The 25,426-nt window shown below is 40.0% G+C and overlaps 1 long non-coding RNA gene across 1 annotated transcript; it reads right to left on the minus strand.

Annotated features, from left to right (window-relative positions):
* Positions 1–7,344: 7,344 nt before the first annotated feature.
* On the minus strand, positions 7,345–8,694 carry LOC103460284 (uncharacterized). Its single transcript, XR_532890.3, has 4 exons — positions 8,543–8,694; positions 8,298–8,433; positions 8,097–8,222; positions 7,345–7,891 (listed from the first exon to the last, which is right to left on the minus strand). It is a non-coding gene; the product is annotated as an uncharacterized LOC103460284 (long non-coding RNA).
* Positions 8,695–25,426: the final 16,732 nt, after the last annotated feature.

Here is a 25,426-nt window from a genome sequence, read left to right on the forward strand (position 1 = left end):
TTTTGTTTCAACTGACTCTCTACAGAGTTTTTCTGAATCGATTAGTGTTGGATTTCTGCCGGATTTATCAGCCACGACAATGACGGACAATGACCCCACTGACGGAGAACCATTTTTTTTTTTGAGTCCTGACGCAAAAACTTTCTGTCAGTTTGGTAGTCCACAATGTACATTAGCATGAGTTTGTGAGACGGTGGCACGTGATAGCTGCGCCGTGATGTCAAATTGACGTCAAATGCGTCACCGCATCTGCGTTTGTGGTAATTTCCATTCTAGGGGCCCTGACCAGCAGGGGACCCTCCGCAATTTAATTATTTATATTTTGTTCATAGAAATAAAATATAAAAATCGGGGTCCTGTCAAATACAAAATTAATCCTATTGTATTTTCAAAGATTGTTTTTAGCAGTAAAAATGTTATGTTACCCCTCCCAGATCAAAAAACACACATCCGTTTTTGCCCTGAACTCCCCCCTGGATCTGCATGAAATGGTTCGTTCCTGCTTGGAGCGCTTGAAAGTGACGCTGTATGCAGCTGCAGTCAGTAGTAACGAACGACTGCCAGTTTCTATGTTGCTAAGAAAAGTGATAAAATCAGGTTTTCAAAAACAAAATAGGGAGAGGGAGAAAAAGGCAAGAGTGTTAATTTATAACCCAGTTTTTCTCCAAGAGAGATGGGTAGACTGTGTGAGATTATCAACCATTTAGACTTAGCTGTTAGCCTAAGCTAACTATGCTAAATGGTTGATAATCTCATAACATGGTTGATAACATAAAATTTATAGAATCCATCAATACTGATTGTCACTCGACTCACCAACTGCTCCAAGCAGACCAAAGGATGGTCTGTTTGCCTCCATTTCACTAGCATTTAATGAATTAAGGGAAAAAATACCAACATATTAATATATTTAACTTGCTCCCTGTACCTGATAACAAGTGAGTCAGTCAGCAGCAGTTACCCACATCCCTCCTGACCCATCCTCTCCTTAGTGAAATTAAAGCTGCAGTATTTAACTTTTATATAAATATTTTTTTTCTCATATTTTTTTTAAACTGTCATTATGTTGTGACAGTATGGTATGAGAGGTAATGTGAAAAATCTATTTCCTCTGCCTTCTCCCATGGTTCTCTAGAAACAACCAGTCAGTGGCAGGAGAGTTTTAGTGCTGTCAAACACAATCTCATGTGGTGCTGCTCATCCTTCCTTCCCCTTGATTTGTGTCATGCTGCAGCTAGCATAGCACAGAGCTATGCAGATTCAAACTGTGAATGCTCAGTTTAGTTAGCATAGCTACTAATGATGGCAGATAAACAATTTCTTGTAAATGATAAGTTGTTTCTCCACCATTAGCACATATAGCAGTGAGTGAATGAAGATGATTAACAGTGCTAAGAGTGTCCTACTAGTTCTGATTGGTTGTTTTGGTCAGAACGGTGCATTACTTTAACCAGCAATAGTAGTTCAGGAAGGAGGTGGAGGAGATTGATTGTTTTCACAGATTATCTGTCTCATAACAAACTGCTACGACATCGTGACAGCTTTAACAACTATGGAGAAAACATATTTTTTTATTAAAGTTATGTACTGCAACTTGAATAAAATGCAACTTTTTGAGAAGTCTGGATTGCTTTATGTTTATTTTGCACGTTGCTTTTGACTGTTGCTCATGAAGAGAGACATTTCAGTAATCTAAAACCAATAGAAAAAATTTAAGCAACCTACTTGCATACTGGATGTGGACTGTTGGATGTTAAATTTAATGAGCAGTAAATATTGTGCTAATTATCAGAATTGAACCAAAGAAAGCAAGGCCTTTAAAATTGTGACGCTTTATATGGGTCAAATAGACTCAAAAAATTGTAACAGCAGCTGCGCAGGGCCCAATCAAATTTTTTGTCAGTGGGCCCAAGATTTCTGGTGGCGCCCCTGGCTAACCTACTCTCCACTTTCTTTATATATTTTTTAAAAGCTTTTTGCTGACCTGTGAAATGTGATCTTCTTGGACCTTGTTATCTTGCTGTCATAGTGATGACAATTAATATCAAAACTATTCGTCCCTTTTTTAGATTCTTTGCTTGATTGTGTCATTTCCCCACTGATATTCCTGACTCAATGTAAAACAATAGGGGATGTGGCTCACTGCTGCGCACTGCAAGTCTCAATGTCCAATCCACTATATCAAAGAGCGGACTTGCCATTTACGTTTTACAAAGGAATTACGCTTTATAAAGCTGTTAATGCTTTGAATACAGCGCACAGCTGGTGCCAAGTTACTGTCCGCACATAGGTGCAGGTACATAAAGAAAAAAAGGAGAAGGACATATTGGTGGGGACTCTCCTCGTCAGGCCAAAGTTGGTGGGGACATGTCCACACCAGTCCTTCCGGCAGTCAGTGGCGCAAAAAGTGGGTATGCAGGGTATGAAACGCATAGGGGCGCAGCACCAGAGGGGGCGCCAAAACCCCGTCTGGAGGGGGCGGCGCGCCGATGATGTTTTCCCTTACACTTCTGCGCGCCTTACGTCGCTCCTTCACCCTGACATTCCTTCCCTCGGTCGGGGGGCGGGGGGCGCCGATCTATGTTTTTGCATCCACCTGAATAATGTGTAGTTGCGCCACTGCCGGCAGTTACGCCTATGTACTCCAGTCCATGGACTTAAAGGATTTTACACTTTTGCAGTAACTTGTGTTTTACAGTCAGCATTGACTGTCTGTAAAACACAGTCAGTCAACACTATGTTTACTTTTACTTTGCAGGTAGAAGTAAACTCTACCTGCAGAGGAGTTTCTTTAACAGCCTCCATGAAGATTTTCTTTGACTCTGCTGAGGCATCAGCCATTTTATACACAATAAACAGCTAGGTTAGCAGTGTATCAAGAGCCAAAACAGAGAGACCAGCTCAGCATTGGGATGCCCTTTGGGGTAGGCTGTTACAGACTCACTAAACAGATGTGTACTAACCACACCAACAAGGTTAGTCATACACATTATACATTATGATGGATGTAAGGAAAAAGCAATGCTGCTATTTTATAGGACCTTTTTACTTTGACTTTACTTGAAAGAATTAAGTTCAATACCATAGCTTGAGTCATGTGACACCATGACTCACCAGGGACAGATTCTGTACCAACCAGGGTGCTGTGGTGGCACAGGGGTACAGCACAATCCACATAAGGAGGACTTGGTCCTTGATGCAGCCTTCGCAGGTTTGATGCCCAACCTGATGACCTTAGCTGCAAGTCTTCCTTTCTGCCATTAACACCTTTCCTGAATAACTATGCTCAAATAAAGGCTGCCACAGCCAAAAACCCTTTGAAAAAAGAGATCCTTTATTAATTTACTTCTTTATTTAAAGTAAACTAAATGATTTGAGTAAGACTGACTTAAATCTGTCATTTTAAACATACTTAATAAATTTGCCTCTCCTCAGGCCACCACCTTATCGTGGTGGAGGGGTTTGAGTGTCCCAATGATCCTAGGAGCTATGCTGTCTGGGGCTTTATGCCCCTGGTAGGGTCACCCAAGGCAGACAGGTCCTAGGTGAGGAACCAGACAAAGCGCAGCCCGAAGACCCCTTATGATGCACAACAACCTTGGAACTAGCGTTCCCTCACCCGGATGCGGGTCACCGGGGCCGCACTCTGGAGACAGGCCTAGAGGTGGGGCACGATGGCGAGCGCCTGGTGGCCAGGCTTTTACCCACGGAGCCCGGCCGGGCTCAGCCCGAAGAGGAGACGTGGGTCCCCCCTTCCAATGGGCTCACCACCTGTCAGAGGGGCCATTTAGCCAAAGGGGTCGGGTGCAGTGCGTAACGGGCGGCAGCCGAGGGATTATGTCATTTCAGTGGGGAAATGACGCAATCCTCGGCTGCAGAAGCTGGCTCTTGGTACGTGGAACGTCACCTCTCTGGAGGGGAAGGAACCAGAGCTAGTGTGCGAGGCTGAGAGGTTCTGGCTAGAAATAGTTGGCCTCACCTCGACGCATGGCTCTGGTTCTGGGACCAGTTTCCTTGAGAGGGGCTGGACATACTTCCACTCTGGAGTTGCCCACAGTGAGAGGCGCCGGGCAGGAGTGGGCATACTTGTTTACCCCGGTGAACGAGAGGGCAGCCTCCCTCCGCCTATGGGTGGGGAGACGGGTTCTGACTGTTGTTTGTGCTCATGGGCTGAACAACAGTTCAGATTACCCACCCTTTTTGGAGTCCTTAGAGGGGGTACTGGAGAGTGCCCCTCCTGGGGACTCCCTTGTTCTACTGGGGGACTTCAACGTTCACGTGGGCAATGACAGTGAGACCTTGAGGGGCGTGGTTGGGACGAACGGCCCCCCCGATCTGAATTCGAGTGGTGTTCTGTTGTTGGATTTCTGTGCTCGTCACGGATTGTCCATCACGAACACCATGTTCAAGCATAAGGGTGTCCATATGTGCACTTGGCACCAGGACACCCTAGGCCGCAGTTCGATGATCAATTTTGTCATCGTTTCATCGGATCTGCGGCCGTATATCTTCGACACTTGGGTGAAGAGAGGTGCGGAGCTGTCCACTGACCACTACCTGTTGGTGAGTTGGCTCCGGTGGTGGGGTAGGAAGCCGGTCAAACCTGGCAGGCCCAAACGTGTAGTCAGGATCTGCTGGGAACGTCTGGCGGAGTCCCCTGTGAGACGGAGCTTTAACTCCCATCTCCGGCAGAACTTCGAACACGTTCCAGGGGATGTGGGGGACATTGAGTCTGAGTGGACCATGTTCCGTGCTTCTATTGATGAGGTGGCTTATCGGAGCTGCGGCCGCAAGGTTGTTGATGCCTGTCGTGGCGGCAACCCTCGAACCCGTTGGTGGACACCTTTGGTGAGGGATGCTGTCAAGCTGAAGAAGGAGTCCTATCGGGCGTTTTTGGCCTGAGGGACTCCAGAAGCAGCTGATGGGTACCGGCAGGTGGTCGCTGAGGCAAAAACTCGGGCGTGGGAGGAGTTTGGAGAGGCCATGGAGAAAGACTTCCGTACGGCTTCGAGGAGATTCTGGTCCACCATCCGGCGCCTCAGGAGGGGGAAGCAGTGCAGCACCAACACTGTTTATAGTGGGGATGGTGTGCTGCTGATCTCAACTCGGGACGTTGTGGGCTGGTGGGCGGAATACTTTGAAGACCTCCTCAATCCCACCAACATGCCTTCTGTTGAGGAAGCTGAGCCTGGGGACTCTGGGTTGGGCTCTCCAGTCTCTGGGGACGAGGTCGCCAAGGTGGTCAAAAAGCTCCTCGGTGGCAGGGCCCTGTGGGTGGATGAGATCCGCCCGGAGTTCCTTAAGGCTCTGGATGTTGTAGGGTTGTGTTGACTCACAATATTGCATGGACATCGGGGGCAGTTCCCCTGGATTGGCAGGCTGGGGTGGTGGTCCCCCTGTTTAAAAAGGGGGGACCGGAGTGTGTGGTCCAATTACAGGGGGGTCACACTCTTAAGCCTCCCTGGTAAGGTCTATTCAGGGGTCCTGGAGAGGAGGGTCGAACCTCAGATTTAGGAAGAGCAGTGTGGTTTTCGTCCTGGTCATGGAACACTGGATCAGCTCTACACCCTCAGCAAGGTCCTGGAGGGTGCATGGGAGTTTTGTGGACTTGGAGAAGGCGTTCGACCGTGGCCCTAGGGGTCCATGTGGAGGTTCTCCGGGAGTATGGGGTACTGGGCCCTTTGATACAGGCTGTCAGGTCCCTGTATGACCGGTGTCAGAGTCTGGTCCACATTGCCGGCAGTAAGTCGGGCCCGTTTCCGGTGAGAGTTGGACTCCGCCAAGGCTGCCCTTTATCACCGATTCTGTTCATTACCTGTCCTTAGGATCGCAACGCTGCTTTTTGGCTTCCTCAGATCGTGATTTGCAGCTCTCACTGGAGCGGTTCACGGCCGAGTGTGAAGCGGCCGGGATGAGGCTCAGTGCCTCCAAATCCGAGGCCATGGTCTTGAGCCGGAAAAGGGTAGAGTGCCTTCTCCGGGTCAGGGGGGTCGTCCTGCCTCAAGTAGAGGAGTTTAAGTATCTGGGGATCTTGTTCACGAATGAGGGAAGAAGGGAGCAGGAGATCGACAGGCGGATTGGGGCAGCTTCTGCCGTGAAGCGGGCGCTGTCCGTTGTGGTGAAAAGGGAGCTGAGTCAAAAAGCGAAGCTCTCGATTTACCGGTCGATCTACATTCCCACCCTCATCTATGGTCATGACCGAAAGAACGAGATCACGGATACAAGCGGCCGAAATGGGTTTCCTCCGCAGGGTGGCTGGGTTCTCCCTTAGAGATAGGGTGAGAAGCTTGGTCATCCGAGCTTCTCACCCTATCGCTGCTCCTCCACGTCGAGAGGAGCCAGTTGAGGTGGCTCGGGCATCTGGTCAGGATGCCTCCTGGACGCCTCTCTGGTGAGGTGTTCCGGGCACGTCCCACCGGGAGGAGGCCTCGGGGAAGACCCCCGAGGAACTATGGAGGAACTATGTCTCTCGGCTGGCCTGGGAACGCCGTGGGAGGAGCTGGAAGAAGTGACTGGGCCCCCCCTTTTGAAGCTGCTGCTCCCGCGACCTGACCCCGGATAAGCGGAAGAAAATGGATGGATGGATGGATTAATAAATTTGTTTTAAAAAATTAACAAATTGAGTTGGATGATTACAATACATTGAATTGGTTAAACTTAACAAATTAAGTTGGATAAACTTCATTGAATTGCTTGTTACCAATTGAAACAATTTAATTCAGTTGGTTCAACTTATTTTTTTTTAGAGTGTGGGAAGATGAACACAGGACAAAAGGATGAATAACTCGAGACTAGGGCAGATGTTCGCCTTCCATCAGGATAACAACACTCAACATAAAACAATAATACATATAATGGTTTATATAAAAGTATATTCATGTGCTAGAAGGGCCCAGTCAAAGTACAAACCTAAATGAAAATGAAAATTTGGGAAAAGACTTCATTAGTCTATTTTTTGTTTAGCAACATTTCATGTGTAAAATGTCACTACAGAAATATCCCTGGCTTCTTTTGCTTTGCTAATGTCATGCTGCTTCCTCTCATGCTGTGCCCTCGCTCACACACACACAGCAAAAATCCCAGTGTTGATTTAACTTCCACAGAGTTAAATTAACACTTTCAAAATAGTTAAATGTTTAACACTGGATCAGAGTAAATTTTTTAAACTCACAAAACAGAGTTAAATTAACTCTGTTTGGAATGCAATGGTTAGCACTGATAAAAAACAAAACAAACTTTTATTAGTGTTAATTTAACACTTTCAAGTGTTAGGTATTTACTTCAAAATGTGTTACTTTATGATTCTGGTTAAAATTAATTATAATAAAGTAAAACTAAAACAAATCAATTATAAACAATTGTTTTATTTATGCAGCTGTGTTTCCAACATTTTAAACTGTTGTACAGTGAACAAACATTCATTAGCATTCCATACAAGTTTTGAATATCAAAAGGCTTATAAAATTTTAGATCTGGGATTTTCAGAAGATATCTTTCACTATAAAAAAAATCCTGAAAGCATGAAAATGAACGAAGGTCTCTGTAAATAGCTGTTTAGGTAACAAAGGAAAAAGTGATTGTCAACTAAAAATATATTGCTTATCTTGCTCTCAAGTTCCCCACTCTAGGTGATTCCTTCATTTTGCCAACATCAATGTTATACAATGCAAAAATGTATAAAAAGTTATTAATGTAGAGTTATAACAGACATAACACAAAATGTCTTTTGAATAACTCATCAAATGCTGCAAGAAAGCAGTTTGCTTGGCATGGGATGAGTATCCATGATGATGTAGAGGATGTCAATCTTTCTCTTCTGACATCAAACAGCAAGGAGGTATGGCTGCAGACCCTGTTGGTCCCGGAGATGTTCCTCTAAACTGCAGCATGACTAAAATTAAAGAATACATACACCAAATATAAGAAACCAGACAAACGGCTACAGCCATTATAAAATTTTAAGGATTCATACAAACCAATAAAAGAAATTAATGTTTTTCCAGACATACTCAAAGCTGCCATTTAAATCACCTGTTGAACGTAATGTCTATAAAAGCAAAGTGACAAATTACTACACATACTTTTATTTCAATTACCTTATAAAAGACAGCAAGTCTCTCGACTGCATCCCATGCACTGATTCCTGGAGACCTCAGGTGGTTTTGGAAGGAGATGTCACCAACCTCAGGTAGTTCTCTCTGATTTGTTTAGCAGGAAGGTGCCTAACAGGACATTTCATTTTAGTGAAAAAATTGGGACTTTTTAACATAGATTTAGAAGTGCAAAAACATACTTACCTATGTTTATTAAACCTGTGAGCCATCAGTATGTTCACCACTTGTCTTCTTATGGCAAAACTGAGGGTTTCTATTGTTCCACACTCTTGCAGAACTTCTTCACCACCAGACATCTTTTGTAGGGCACTTCAACTAGCTAAGAAATAAAGAATAATTAAACAAAAAGAAATACATGGAGAATTTAGATTACCCAAAAATGGCACAACATGTTTAAAAGGTTTAGGGGCACACTGAAATCATGTTACCTTTTTAGCAGACACTGCATTATCAGCATTCTCAGGTTTAGACAAAGCAAAATATAGCTTAAGTCAAGTGTTCCCCTTGGTGTAATACTCTATGCACGTTGGAGGACGTAACACGTCAGCGTTGCTACCTATTAGCCATGTACAGGCTGGTAGCATTTACATTACCATGGCCAAAATTCTGATTTTAAATTATACAAAAATAGAACTTTATTTTTCAAAAGTACACGGCCCGATATTTGCGTGTGTAAAAGTTGCAGTAACAACGGTGTTACTGTTGTAAGTGCTACAGCTACACTTACAACCCCCACAAAAGGGCTGCTAGCTTGAGTATAGCCGTTGCAAAATAGACGAAGTATTAAATTAGTGGAAAAAGTCACATCACTATCAACTTAAAAGTGCTTAACCAAAGATTTAAGAAGTTGTACTTACCGTTTAGAACAACAGGAGAAGAAGAAAAAGGGAGCGGTTTTCCAATTTTACTCCAAGGAAGACAATGAAGGAGGGATGAGCTTATTTTCCTCAGAGTTGATTCAATTGGAATCAGTTATGGAAAATAACTCGAACACTGGAAACCATTTAACTCAGCAAATGTTAAAACAATACTTAACAAGTAAAATCAACCCTGGCGCAATCAACTATTGGAAATAACTCTAATACTGGACGCCATTTAACTCATCAAGGGTTAAAACTCTGACTTTAACTCTTAATGAGTTAAAGTCAATTCTGACGTCTTTAACAATGAAATTTTAACTCTTCAGTTTTTGCTGTGCAGGCAGGTTCACGCGTTGCACCTGTAGGCCGTGTCTCCCAGTTTCGGTCTGCTACACCCTGAGTAAAAAGCCCCAGCGTCCAAGTCATTCCTCCCATCAGCTGCCTGACTCTCTAAGCAGCACCTCTCTGAGCTCAAACCACAAAGTGATGCAACATTTCTCCTGTTATCCAGCTAATGTGCTGTTGATGTGGCTTTGTGTTCACACTCAGTCCAATGCTTCTTACATAGTTACAAAATTCACAATTTTATGACACATCTGAGCAAATAGCTACATTTGAACACACTATGAGTGAATAATATGAGCACCACAGTGCATATGTGCTTTTGTCTGTGTGTAAGATTCTAGATATATGGTTGCACGAATTAAACAAGTTGTCCCAGACAACTAACTAGGGGACCTAATCACCCTAGACCGAATTGGATACTCTTCAGAGAGAGGATTGTTGTTTCCATCAGGATTGTAGTTTCCATCAGGCATTGGAAATTGGCACAATGGGATGCCTTTCTTTCAAAGCTTTCCCCTCTCCATCAAGTCATCCTCATCTGCTTATATTCTTAGGCACCACAAGCAGATTGCTTTTCGAACTGAGCCTATAATCTTGTCAGACACGATGCTAGCAGGGTGGGAAACATGAGAGGTTAAGGTTGATGAATGAGAGGCTATGGAAAGCCTCTAAAACCAAGCAGAGAGCCATACTTTGAGAATTGTTTTTCTAGATCAATTATTTTCTCATTTTCTACTAGAAGCTTTCACCAGATAATGAGCCTAAAGGTTTAAACATAGAGCACACCCTTTTTACTTGTGTTGTGTCTGGTATAGGAGATTAAAGGTTGTTTCAGTACTAACATTAAATCACTTTGAATTAAGAACGTTGTTGACACTAACTAATAGCAGCATTGCTAAGTCACTTTCTTGTGAGTGCCCACCTGAACAGCTCAGCTAAACCAGGGCAACAAGTAATTCTAAATCATTAAATGCAAATATGTAATCTTTTGCGGCCCCAGGCTTCTTAGGCTCCATCTTTCCTAATCACTTCATCTTCAAACACAACTTCAAATGGCTTTTCAATCTCTGCAACTTGTAGATTTATATACTGATTATCTTATAGTGATTAGGCATTTTTGGGAGCTAGACAATTAACTTGATGCTTTGTGCCCCCAGTGATCAGAACTCTGACTGGATTAAGAAGTCCCCATACGGAGACAGCTGAAAGGAGGATTTAGGATTTCAAAGGACCAGTTATTTGTGTAACCTCTCTTATATCTTTTACGGACATGTCGTTTTTTTTGTAGACATTACTCAACTGCTTCACCAATTAATAATAACCAATTTTCTGAGTGCTCTGTTTCCTTCAGGGTATTTACTCTTCTCTGGGCAGAAACAAAATGTGTAGACAGAATCCAAAACTTTTCTAAGAGCAAAAGAAAAAATCTTTTGCAAAAATTATTTTTACTCTAGAATATTAAGTTTTTACCCTTGCTCTGACCTCTTCATTCAACATGTCTGTTGAAATGATCAAAATGCAAAACTAGCTCATCTGCCTCATAGTTCAGAATGGTCAAAGAAGGATCGTAACAAGCTGTGTCAGATTTTGGGTAGGGGTGGTCTTCCATTGGGTGGTAGAAGTAGAAGTATGTGGACTACAGTCTGAGAGGATCCTCTTGAGGTATGCCAAGTAGACGGAAAACGTGTTTGATGAGGAGTTGAGTGAACTCAAAGGATATGGGCATATTCATCTGAGAGGAAATGTTTAAAGCATGGAAGGTATAACCTAAAGTCTATAGCAATGTAAGGCCAAGTTCTGGAGAGACTCACAGGAGACTGAAGCAAACCGGCAGGAGGTTTATCGCTCTTGTTTCTTGCACAGGTGGAACAGGTTCGGATGTACTGTCTGATGTCTTTATGAATGCTGGACCACTAAAACATGCTTGTGATGAGGGAAATAGTGTGACTGACTCCAGGATGACATGAGAACTTTGCCATGCAAAACCAATAGATGACACAAAACCTGATAGAAGTGGGGACATAGTTCCCCACTTCTAGGGATTTGTCAGTGTGGTCGAGGGAAAATAAACAGGACAGAACATCTGATTTGACATTCTTAGAGCCAAGATTGTAAGAAATAGAGAGGTTAAAACAGGATAAAAAACAGGGACCACCTGGAGTGGTGAAAATGGAGGCCTTTGGTAACTTGGAGGAAAGACAGGTTTTTATGGTCAACCCATACCAGCACTGAATGTTCTGCGTCTTCCAACTAATGCCAACACTCCTCAAGAGCCAACAGAATGAGGCAAAGAAAAGCTTCATACTGAACAAGGGCATGCAGACAAAACAAATCCTGATTAATCTTATTTAGGAAATAAGATCAAGATCAGGTTTAGACTTTCCTCCCAAAGACAAAGGTCCATCTTTCCCTATTTTAACTTTGTTCACAAACAAATTCCACAATGCTTATGCTTTTCTGCTAAAGAAGATCTAAACATATCTAAAATCCTTAAAATTTCTTAATGCTTAAAAAATAACTATTAAACTTGCCCACAAATTGATACCATATGCAGGAAGATCCACGGACAAATTGAACAAAATCAAAACAAAATGGGTTTCAGTAAGTAGGACAATAACAAGAATGTCAAGACAGAAATGACTATATAAGGTGAGGTAAGGTACGGTCATTTTATTTATATAGCACATTTTCAGCAACAATGCAATTCAAAGTGCTTTACATGGTCAAACTGCCTTGGCACATAAAGGCAAGCAGCTGCCCATACGGTGTCTCTGAAATGACAGGACATGTGAAGCATGCACACACACACACACACACACACACACGCACACACCCCCACACACACACCCACACACGCACACACACCCACACACACATATGCCTACACACACACACACACACGCACACGCACACACACACACACACACGCACACACATGCACGCATGCACACACACACAGTCCAAAACCCAGCATAGTCAATAATAAATGCTGAATTAAATCATTTGGGTTCATCTGCTGTTTTTATAACAGCTGATGCAAACATATTAAACATATTTTAACATATTAAACATATTTTCAGAAACATGTTAACGTACATGTTCTGTACGTCAATTTATCAGTAAGACATGCAAGATTATTAAGCAGCAGTTGGTTGGAGTAGAGGATCAAGCTTCTGATATTAATCAGTCATTTAGACCACAATATAAATAAATAAACCAAGATAATCTCTGTACTAAAAGGCACAATTCTTTCCCAAGGGTAAGAAGGGCTGAGGTGCTTCTTTGCATGATCTGACCAAATTATTTAGCTGGGGGACTGTGAGTGTGTTTCTCATGCATCTAATGTCACTGATTTAGAAAGAACCAGCTTTGCCCATATCAGAGAGAAAATATTTATTCTGCTCCTGTTGGCAACATTAAGGGAGCTGCTCAAGAGCTCAAGGTAATAATGTTTTTTCCAGTTTGACAATGTGTTGTTTTATCCCCAACACCACTTTTTATTTATTTAAATCACGCCTGGAACAATTCTATCAGTGATTACCTGCACAGTCCAAGAAGGTAATTAAATACATGGGGATAACATCTCTATTTGGCAACAGTCAGGTAAACTGATACAGCTGAGATTAGGCTTCCATATGTACAACCCTTCGATAGAAACTGGATTTGCTTCATTTGGACACTTTCAGCAACTAAGCAAAAAACAACGTGTGTTGTGGACTGTGAAAATCTCAAGCGGTTGAACTATGTCTCCACCACAACTTGTGCTGCTGGGTCATCAACCGTCTCCTTGGCGTTGCTTAATGCTAGGTCATTAGCTAACAAGACCTTCATGCTACACAATCTGTTAACTTCTCGGGATTTGGATTTTTTATTCATCACAGAAACTTGGCTACAAGAAGGTCAGTTATTCGCGTTTTCTGAACTTCTACCTCAGAACTGTACTTTTATAAACTCTCCCCGATTTACTGGAAAAGGTGGAGGTCTGGCTACAATTTTTAAATCCAGTTTTCACTGTCAACAATCATGCATAAAATCATTTTTCAGTTTTGAACTCCAAGCTGAACCAATTCTGTGTGTGGTTTTCTATCGTCCGCCAAAGTTCAACAAGGACTTTATTCATGAATTCTCTGAACTTATGGCATGGATTGCCCTAGAGCATGATTGAATTTTAATTCTAGGTGATTTTAATATACACATATGCTGCCCAGATAAACCTCTGGTGAAGGACCTTTTGGACTTGATTGATTCCTTCCATTTCACGCAAAGGGCCATACTCTGGATTTGGTGTTATCACACGGGCTTTGTTTGGATATCATTGAAATCTTTCAGACTTGTATTTCAGATCATTTCCCTGTTTTATTCTCTATTAAGATTTCAAGCTTCTGTGGTTACAAGCTATGCTAAACCTTTACTTTGTCGTACCATTAACTCTGATACTGCTCTTCAACTGAATGCAATCTTAGCTCATACTACATTCCCTACTGATAACCTTGATATTGAAGCTTATAAATTTTAATGCTCTAAATACTGTAGCTCCTTTGAAAATTATATCAACTACAAGAAAGAAAGTTTTAGAGCCATGGCTTAATGAAACCACTTGTCAGACAAGAATGTAGGCGCATTCTTGTCTGATGAGAGGAGGTGGAAAAAAGATAAACTGCAGGTTTCATTTGAAATTTTGAAAGATAGTTTATTTAATTATCAGAATGCTGTCAAATTAGCAAAATCGAAATATTTTATTAATTTTGTTGCTTCAAATAGGCATAGGCCGCAAGTCCTTTTTAATGTCCTGGATAGAATTGTCAATCCCTCGATTATATCTAACCCTTTAGGCTCTGTTGAACGTTGTGAGGCTTTTCTAAGTTTTTTATAGAAAAGATTGAAGCTCTTAGAGGCTCGAATAAGCTGGTAGATTTAGATTCCCATGGAATGCATAGCTATTCTGGAGCATTTTCAGCCTGTTTCTATAGATGAACTGACTGGTTATTAAGCATCTGCGGCCTTCAAATTATCCATTGGACTGTCTTCCTACTCGTCTGATAAAAGACATTTTTCTGATTTTTGGCAGCTATATTCTTAAGGTGATAAATACCTGATTGCAGTCAGGTTGTGTCCCATCTACTCTTAAACATGCTGTGGTCAAACCCCTTCTTAAAAAACCCAATCTAGACTCCAGTGACCTAGCAAATTTCAGGGCCATTTCTAAATTGCCTTTTTTATCTAAAATTCTTGAAAAATTAGTTTTTATTCAGCTTGAAATGTTTTTAAAAGATAATAATATAATTGAGAAGTTTCAGTCTGGGTTTAAAGTTGCTCATAGCATTCAGGCAACATTGCAGTTTTATTACTTCTAGATTTGAGCTCTACATTTGACACTGTAGATCATCAGATTCTCTTACATAGATTAAAACACTGTGTTGGCCTGTGAGGCTCAGTATTCGAATGGTTTAAATTTTATTTAGAAAACAGAACTTTCTCTGTTCATCTTGACCAATCCTGTTCTGGGGCCAGACCTTTAAAGTATGGTGTTCCCCAAGGGTCAATTTTAGGGCCCATTATGTTTATCTTGTATTTAGTGCCTCTTGGTAAGATTTTCCAAAAATTTTCTTTCATTGCTTTGCAGATGACATCCAGATTTATTTGCCCCTTAAAATGCAAAATGGTACAAATGATTCTCTTCAGCTGTTGCTAAACTGTTTAGCTGAAGTTAAATTATGGATGGAAAAAAACTTTCTTCACCTCAATGAAAGCCAAACTCAAGTTCTATTATTTGGTCAAAAACGTCAGACTACAAATCCAGATCAGATTCTTGGTTCCTTGGCTCAGTCTTGTCAGACCTCTGCTAGGAATCTTGGTTTCACTTTTTACAACTCTCTAAAGCTAGATAAACAAGTTAGTTCTGTCGTTAAATCAAGTTTCTACCACCTTCGGCTTTTAGCAAAAGTTAAATCTTACTTCTGTTTTAAGGACTTTGGAGGACTTATCCATGCCTTCATAACAACTCGTCTGGATTACTGCAACTCTTTATATAGAGGGATGGATAAATCACAGATTCAGTGACTTCAAATGATCCAGAACGCAGCAGCACAGCTTCTCACAGGAACCAGGAAGCATGACCATATAAGGCCAACTCTGGCATCTTTACACTGGCTGCCCGTCTTTTATCGAATAGATTTTAAGATTATTTTGTTGACTTATAAAGTTTTAAATGGGTTAGCCCCCCCTTATCTTCGGGACCTTTTAAAATTACGATCTGTGTCCAGAACTTTACGATCAAATAATCAGTTATTACTGACAGTTCCTCGGACTCAACTTAAGAGAAAAGGAGATCGAGCTTTTTCTGTTGCTGCTCCTGTTTTATGGAATAGCTTACCTTTCCAGATTAGATCTGCCCACAGCCTGGATCATTTTAAATCGCTTCTTAAAACTCATTTTTACTCTTTGGCATTTAATTGATGATTTGTTTTGTGCTCTGTTTTGTCATTTGTGTTATCGTTCTTGTACAGCACTTTGGTGCAGTTTTATACCTGTTTTAAAGTGCTATATAAATAAATTTGACATTGACATTGACAACAAAGAAAAAGCAGACAGTGTGTGTTCAAAGCTGCTGTTCCTGGACTCATGGCTACATAAGGTTATAACCTCTTAAAGCTTAACACACAACTTAAAACATATACAGAGTTAAAGCAACTTCCAGATGAAAAACAGAACAAACAGAAACATATTTTATGTTTTTTATCATCGAAACTCTGCAACGCATTAAAACCAGCACCACTTGAGAAGTATCAATACTGAAGCACTTCCACCCATGTCTGCCTTTTTCTACCACATCAGATTACATCAATTTACCCTTTCAGTTGTTGCTGATGTTTCCGTTTACAGCAGAGAAATGAAAATGGTCTGTTAACAGTGTAATGAAAATCATTTAGTCAACTTTAAGGCTCCCCTCAGTAGCAAAGGACCATCTGAGTAGATCGATGGCATTGACAGACTGAAGACTTTTTCACTCAATGTCACTAATTCTCTGAAACTGAAAAGGTGAAGGTCAATGTGAATGAGAGGAGCCAACAATTCTCTGTTTAGCATAGAAGCCAGAGTTAAGATGAAACTCGTTTTTCATATTTAATCTAATGAAAAAATATGAAAAAATGTTTATTTTTACTTATACTGAAACAATACAGTAACACTATAAAATTTTATAACATCTAAAAATACAAAAGCATCTTTAGTGTTGGAAATAATGCTACATCTTGTACAAAAATGGAGCGATTCACAGCATTGCAATTGAATTCAAGTCTGGACTTTGACCAACTAACCCCAAAACCTCTATTTTAAGTTTTAGCTGGTGTGCTACACAAGTGCATTTGAGTTTAAGGTCACAAACTTATGACACAGGATTCTCCTTCTGGATTTTCAGGGAGAGAGAAAATCCTGAAATCAATTCCAGCTAATCCTGAAGCATCAAAGGAGCCTTACATTATCACCATTGTGCTTGACTGTTGTTACAAGACTCTTTTTCTGAAATCATGTGTTAATTTTACACCATATGTCATGGTAGACACCCTTTCATGAAAAGTTTATGGACCCTAAGTCAAGACTTAGGTAAAAGAGACCTGCTTTAGATGTCAATCTAGGTTTTGTTGTTACCTTCTGGATGAGTTGTTTATGAACCTCTGAAGTAATTCTGGAAGGCCGGTCACACCAGGGAGGTTCAACAGTTTCCTGTTTTCTCTCTCTGTGTGGATAATGACTCTCACTGCAGTTCATTGGTTTTCTTAGAGAATAATGTAACATTTTAAAGATTAATAGACATACTTTGCCATTACACTGTCTCATCTAAATTTTCTTTAGATGAGACCAAAATATATTGCTTTTTGACAATATATTTTGTGTCAGACAGGTTGTCAGACAGGTTCTGCTTAAAGGGATTAATTAGCTCTACAAGTGTGTTAGTAATCAGATCTGAATTTGACTGCAAAATCTATTGAAAAATTGTGTTCTCCACAATTCATAAATTCTTAAATCAACAATGGTGGTGGGGATTATTCAGGTTGTCTTTGTCTAATGTTAAAATTTGGTAATCATCTGAAATATTAAAGGGGGGAGAAAAAGCATTAGAGTATACTTCTTAAGTGCAAAGTGGATTAGAGCTAAAACTAATCTGACTAGAATACAAGCTAGCCAAATACAAACTTCCTCACACAACAAATACACAAACACTCCTCTCACCTGACCTATTATCCAGACCACTGTTGTTTAAATGCCATTACAAAAATCTTAATCAGCTGGAAGACGTTCAGTACAAAGAGCATTATGAGCACTGTAAGTTGTGTAATATCTTCTCTAAAATAGGTCAATAATTGCTTTTCTGCAGGAGGATATCACAACAAAGTCTGCCAATTGCAGCTAGCTGTATTACCTCCTGTACCCAGAAAACATCTGCTTTTTGCAATGAAGACTTCAAAGGAACTGTGGATCTTGAATTGCATTTAGCTGCTATTGTGGCCAGCTCAGGTAATCTTGATTAGGTGTTTAGACTGAGGCAGGGTATACAGTGTCGGAGAGCTTCCAAGAGCTTTGGTCTAAAGCTATTAAAAGATTGTACATTATGTTCCCCTGACTTTGAAGTAAGGGCCTGCAAGAGAAGAAGGGACTCTGAGGGCCGAGTGCAATAGCAGAAGATTGATCTGCTACTTCTGTCTTATATCAAAGGAGGCCCAGGCTCCTAGGAAGCCAATCATTTCTACTGCTACTCTTCCACTTAGCTGGGCTAAACATTTGTAGCATTAGAAAATTGTGTACATCTAATGACACGTCTAATTGTCACAACTTGCCTTCGAATTGAAATTCTTGTCAAAGACTAAATGGGGTGCTTTACAAAGGTCTAACAACAATAAGCTTCTCTAGACTTCTACTGATTTAGAAAACTTTAACACTGCGGTCTTATTCAGAAAGATTCTGATGCACAGAATTTTTTGATACACCAATGTATGTATGTTATGTATGTATGTTAAATCAAACTCTTAATCCACAGGATGAGCTCAGATTTGACCCTAAAACATTGATATTCTGTATATAGATTAGGGGTTGCACCAATTAGTCGACTAGTCTACTAGTCGATTCTTTTCTCTGCAATGACTTTTTTCTGGGCCAGTCGACTAGTCGCAATCAGATGACAAAACAGATTTTTCCAAGGAAATGAAAGAAGGTGGAATAGGTGTGTTCGTCAGAAAGCTCAAATTGTATAAAAATGTAAATAATTTAACAAAGAGAAACTGTAAATTACAGCGTAGGCTACCGCAATAGGGGCGTTGCGCGGCGCGGTGGTTAGCGCGGCGCCCCGCAGAGACCTTAGCCCGCGGTAGTCAGGAGTCCGACTCCCGTTCTCCATTCGCTGGACCCATCATGCCTCTCTCCCCCCGCTCCGCTCTCTGCCCCCTTACAGTCAGATTGCTGTCAAATAAACTAGTGCCGAAAAAATCCTTAAAATAAATAAATTAATTAATTAAAAAAAACTACCGGAGTAATGTGCGACAGCGCGTCATGATGTCAGGCTTTTTTATCCCTCAACTACACCCGACTGATCAGCGTCACCCTCCGTATTGAAGTTTTTAACCTGGCAGCTTTACTCTCTTATAAAAATATGGTTTAACTACATCTGGAAACTAAGTCCAAGCTTCATCCGTAGGGTCTGATAGAGGCGATCTCTGCCGCCGTCTGCATGTCGGATCAGAGAGCCGCTGCTGAGTCCACGGTGCTTCCTGCTGCGCATCGGGCGGAGGAGCAGCAGGTGGTTTCGTTGAATTCAACTGTAACCAAACGGCATCCATTCATAATACGTTTGGTTTGTGATGTTCCAAAAGCACCATTGTGGTCAGTGTGACCACTATCCAGAGATCATCAGTATGAGCCGGTGTTTGGAATAAAAAAAAAAGTCAGACCCGACTTTGTACAACGAACTTTTCTCCGCCGCTCACGAAGAATGATCTGTTTATTGCTCTTTTAATTCTGCATAATAGACTTAGTAAAAGCGGGAGAAGCGGAGGGTGTGTCAATATTTGCCGTGAAAATAGCTGATAAAGCCTCCAAGTTTATGAAGGGTTTTTGCGCTTACGCCACTGTGACGTCACCGCGACTAGTCGACATCGACTCGACTATTATGAAGTAGTCGACCTTAAAAAATATGTAGTCGTTCAACCCCTAATATAGATACCACCTAAATAGCTGGATGCTCTACTATTTTATTAATACGCTATATTTAGTACAAAGCACTTACTGTATGAAATATATAGATACTACTGATTAGCAAATCAAAAAAGAAAAGACCTCAAGAAAAAGCACATTTGTCTGAATAATATTACAGCATTGCATGAACTAACTAATTACACTACAGCAACAAACTCAATATGACTAATTCAGATTAATTTTGATCCATTCAAGCTTACTTATAACACCCAATTCAAATGAAAGAATACGTTTAGAACAGACTAGAATAGGCTACACCCAAATGACTGCTCCTGTTTTTATTCCCTAGGTGCTTCACTAAATAAAACGTGCCTTTGGGTAGATAAGGCAATTGTGAGCTGACGGGCAAATTCAGAGGGAAGATGAAAAAAACACGAGTTAAAGAGAGAAAAAGGCTCTGGCTCTGTTTACCACTGCGGATGACTAACGGCTCTTGACTATGTAAATGGTGATGATATGAGACATTGTAGAGTGCTGGGGCTCAGATGGGTGAACAAGGCTGGGGGTATTACATCTAACAAACAATACTGTGGCCCCACAAATGGGCCATGTAGCCCATCCTGACCAATTATGCCACTGTGCCAGGTGCAGGGACAGCTAAGAGCCCATTGGTAAACACGCGTCTCTGATGTTCTTGTTGTACACATCAATTCCTAATAGGCACTGCATAACCAGACATGGCTCTTTTTATATAGTGGAAGAGAATGCAGAGAAGAACAGCTAGGTTCTTTGGGCAGGCTAATTTTCCAGACTAGGTCGGTCATACATAGAAATATTTTAGAGGCAATCGTCTGAGACAACAACGAAAACTATAAACTGTAGGAACACAAGAAATATGACTAAATGAACAGACTGATTGTGGATGCAAAGGGGGAAAGAAAGTCAGCAGGAAGCAATTTAGACTCGTACTCTGCCTGACAAATGGCTGCACTTTAATGGTTCTTTCAGTTTAGAACCAGATTTTAATGTAAATATAGACCATTCAGCTCTTACTCATAAGTGAATACAGACAGTTAAAAAGTTCAAATTGAAATTTAGTTTGGGTGGTATTTAGTTCTCCACTCTGAATTTTATATATATATGAATTTTATATTTTATATTTTTATATACCTGTAATGCATCTGGAAACAAAGTAGCCAATCATACAAATTCACTACATAAGAGGCTATGGTTTTATACTGTGTTTAAGATTTTGTATTTAATTTATATTTTGTCATGGTTATTTTATTTTTCAAAATTTAGAAGCTTGTTGAATATCTAATCTGTAACAAATCTTATAGTAACAATAGCTTGGTTTTGCAAGCTGAATTGACATTGATAGTGCAGCTCCTGGTGTCTGTTTTATATAACTGCAACTTGTCTAAAAAAGGCTGTTATAATACTGCTGTTTATGGGAATGTGGAAATAGAAATATAATCTAACTGTATAGTTCTCACAATGCTTTTTAGAAATATACACATATTTTTCCAATTGTGAAGCAACTCTTAAAATAAATATTTTTTTGTCAAAAGTGATTTTTTTTGTTTCACCTATCTTTTTGCAAAAAAGAAATAGTTTCTTTTTTTGTTGCCAAAATCGCCTTTGGCAACAACAACAAAAAAAACATTACATAGGCCTTTATTTTAGGAAGGTGACGTTGTATAAGTGCAAGTGTTTCCACATGGAGACTATGTTCAAGATGTTTTTTTTTACTCAACCTTGTTTTTATATCTCTCATTTTCCCTTTTCCACCCTTGTACTATTAATTACTCTATTAATTTTATTTATAATATTGATGCTTTAAATGTATTGATGCTTTAAATGAGTCTCCCTGTTGTTTTTCATTTCCTTTTGGGGCTACAGTTTGGAATATGCACAGCTTAGATATTCTTTGTTACCTTTTCACCATCACTGCTTCCCTTTTCAAAGTAAACCAAGACCACAAACTGAATTGTAACTGTAGTTAAATTAGTAAATGGCACCTGAACATCCTAGGTGATTTCAGAGACATAAAAAAACAGGCACTGCATGGAGATATTAAAGAGTTTGTCTTCTGGCCTGATTGTGCAAGCTGAATTGAAATTGATAATGCAGCCAGTTTGTGACTTGTATCTGCAGCCTCCTTTTATTTTTTATTTTTATTTTAAAAGATTTTTTGGCTTTAGAGACCTTTATTTGTTAGCTAATAAAGTGAATTGTGAGAAAAGGGTGAAGGTGAAGGGGCTGGGACTCGAACCTGTGACAGTCTCTTCAAGGACGGAGGCCTCTGTACATGGGTCCTGCACCAACTCTGTGCCCCAGCCACCTTTTTACTTCTAGCTGTACTACTGACGAAATGGCTTTTGAGGAATTAGTAAGGTTCTGAAATATTTGGATTTTCACTGAAGCAGTCAGCATACTACAAGTTTGTCTTTTGTTTTTGAAGCTGAAATCAAATGAATCATCTTCAGAAAGCAATAAGCCCTGTAAATAATTTCAGAAAGTGTGTATGATAAGAAGGTGTGCTTACTACTTTTGCTATCATTGGGCTACTGAAAAATTATTATGTTATGACAATTATAAAGGTCTATGGAACTGAAAAAATACATCTATTTTCTTTGGTTTCTTGTTAATCATGGGGAAAATAAAACTGATCATCTTGTATTTTTATTTTAGACTTAAGATTCCCACATTATTATTTTTGTCAGTAAAACTATAAAGTTTAGAAATGGTCCCTTAACACTTTCCCAGACTCATGTCCAGCAACAATTAGTTCTCTAAAGTTATTGCTGATGTCTTTCCACCACGACATTGAGACATTGCATACCTACAGACCAGCATATTGCCAAAGCTATCTAATTTTATAGATCTGCATACACTTGCTGACAATCGGTGAATTTTGAAAGTAGAGCCTTGGTGCTACTTAGAATGTAATAAGATTATTTTTGTCTTCCCTCCCTACCGTTGTTTTCTGCCACTGGCCCAGCAGTCTGAGTTGTATTCAAAAGTACATTTCAGTTTGTCCATGACTACAGTAAGCATAGTTTGTTGTTGGTAATTGACATTTTAACGACATTTTAAGCCCAAATTAACCTTTCCTTGCCACATAGGTGTAGAGGGGAAGGTCAAAGGAAAAAGGGGAATTAAACCATTATTAAAATAATGATGTGCTCAAAGAAAGAGAGCAGGGCCTTATCAGAGACTTCTGAAATTGAAACACATGAAGGGGATTATGAGCCTGTATTTACAGATAATTTTTTTCTATTTTCACCTCAGGCTCACTAATGAGAGAGTATTTGAGAGCTACTAGCGAGGGAATGGTTCACAAATGGCAATTTTCAGCTTATGAAATGGCTTGAAAATTGCAGACTAAAATGCTCTTTCTGATGGCGATGAAAAGATCTCATTAAAATAAATAGCAGAGAGCCTCTTTGTTGTGCTTACTGTGCTGACAAGGGGAGCCTAATTCTCCTGCCATGTTGTTGTGTGTTAGGGGTAGAGTTGCTGTGGTGTAGGGCCCTTCACTCCAATGAGGCTAAAAGGGTAAGAGATGTTTCTCTAATGACTCAGCCTCAAACAAGTAGGAGAATGCATTATGGACAAAATGCAGCTAGGTGTGATACCCCCAACACTGGCAATACACCACAGCGTACTATTTCTTACAAAGATGCACGTGTCTAAATACAAAGCTAGGAAAATATCAAGATCAACAATGAATGGGAAATGAAAAAACTGTTCATACTATACAGTCCTACTGCAACATTTCTAGTGAGATAGGTTTGAATGATAGTGAATACAGTTGCTTAAACAGAATTTTTTTTTTCTGGCAGGGATGAGGGATCCCCAATAGATTGAAAAACTACGCAGTGCCATTGTGTGAGAAGGCGTACTTGTCTTGAATAGGCCATAAAGAGGATTCAGATGGGAACAGAATTGTGTCTGCTGTCTCACTGAAGCAAATGAGTCTTTTAATGGAAAAAAATGAAAGCAATTTTTATCCAAATCAATATACTTTAAAAGTTAACTTTCACTTACACTAAGTAATTAATTTTGAGTTAATGACAAAAAAGTTGAGAATGAGCTTCTCTATTTGGGGGCAAATGACCATGGGACTGAATAAAATTAGTCAACAACAAACCAGTATGAGATGCATTACGTTGAACCTAAATATCTTACATCTCACAAAGGTCATTCTCACTAAATATATGTTAATACATCCATCCATTTTCTATACACCCTTGTGTCCCTAGTGGGGTCAGGAGGATTGCTGGCTAACGTTCCTAGCGAATGTTAGCTAGAGATAGGGCGAGAGGCGGTGTACACCCTAGACAGTTCGCTACTCTGTCGCAGATATGTTAATACCAATAACAGCAAAAGTAATATCTTTGTGTGCTACAAAAAACAAAGAAACAGTAACACATCAATAAAGATAGGAGACATTTGTAACTTTAATGTAAAGGTTCTGTTTTACCAGTAATTCCTTCTTCTTGTTGCACATCTGTTCTTGTTAAATTTAATGAAGATAATTAATTATTTCTCATTACATATTCTTTCAAAACCAGAACATTAACTAATCTTATCATTCTGCCTGTATTTCAGCTAAGCCACATTCTTAACTGGTTAACTAACTAATAAACTAAACTAAATAAAAGGCACCAATACTAGAGTCCAAATCACGGGACATGCCTCTCTGGTTTTCATGAATTTTATTGTTGCTACGTTTGCTTTAGTAATATTCTCATTTTCAATCATAATACAAATGCTGCCACCTACTGGCCAAATGGCCGAGTAAAAGATTTGTCAACTGACTCAGGCAAAAGCTGTAGAATATTGCCTGAGTCAATATCCCCTTTTTATTCATCTAAAAGTTAACTTTCAAATGTGTTCCTTCTAACTCCATGGTACAGAGAACATTTACGATGTTCAAACTAGCAGTAAGCAGCCTTGATATTCTGGACTTGTGACTTTAAAAACAAATGCAATGGCTAAAAACCACAAACACAATCTTCATTCTGATCATGTTTTCTTTAAAAAAAGGGAAAAAAGACGAATTAATGTTAATATTGGTAGTTACAGTTTTAAATCCCTTAGCTTCATACAAGGTTTTGTTACCACCAGTTGTACTGTCTAATAATTTGGATAATGGGTGGATCATTTATAAATGGCCGTGAAAAGCCATTTGTTGTCATTTTGTACCAAATAAATAACCTGATTTGAATTAAATGACCCTGAATTGATAGCTTTGATGCTGTTATTTGGCTTTACCCCAAATATTTACAGATCTCTTCACTCGACTCATACTTGTGAGCTGGTTTGAAGTGGCAGATATTTTGATCAGCTGTAAGTGTCAGGTCATGGACAAGCTTTTGTTGAACCAATCGCCTCAGTAGCCTCTAAATATGGCTAAAGTCACCAACAAGTCACTTTTTAAAGAAAGGTGCTAATCCAAATCTGATTTAATCAGTGTTGTCTTTACATGATTTCATATAAACTTACTGTTCATCTGGAAACAAGCTCCTTTACAAAGATTGAGTTCAGTTAAAACTAGTTGGTGTTCATTGCTCTGGCCAAGTTTTAGCTGTTCAGTATTTAGGGCTTGCAATCCATTAGTGACATTTAAAGGTGCCAGTCACCAGAACCTGAGGTACTCAAGAATTTTGTACATTCCTGCAAATGTACACTTTTCCCATTAGTATGCAACAGAACAATGTACATTTGTAAATAAAATTTGTACCCGTTAATGTACACTTGCACTGCCAGTGCTGCAATTATAGAACATGTTAAAAATTAGGCTGGTTTAAATTAACACTGTATGGACCGGCATACATGAATACCACTGCTGATACAGCAAAATCTTTGTCCCACTGGGGAAATGTAACAAAACACTAAAACCTAGAACCCACT

This window comes from Poecilia reticulata, chromosome 14, assembly GCF_904066995.2.
Source record: "Poecilia reticulata chromosome 14, P_reticulata-male-v2, whole genome shotgun sequence".
Classification (NCBI taxonomy): Eukaryota; Metazoa; Chordata; class Actinopteri; order Cyprinodontiformes; family Poeciliidae; genus Poecilia; species Poecilia reticulata.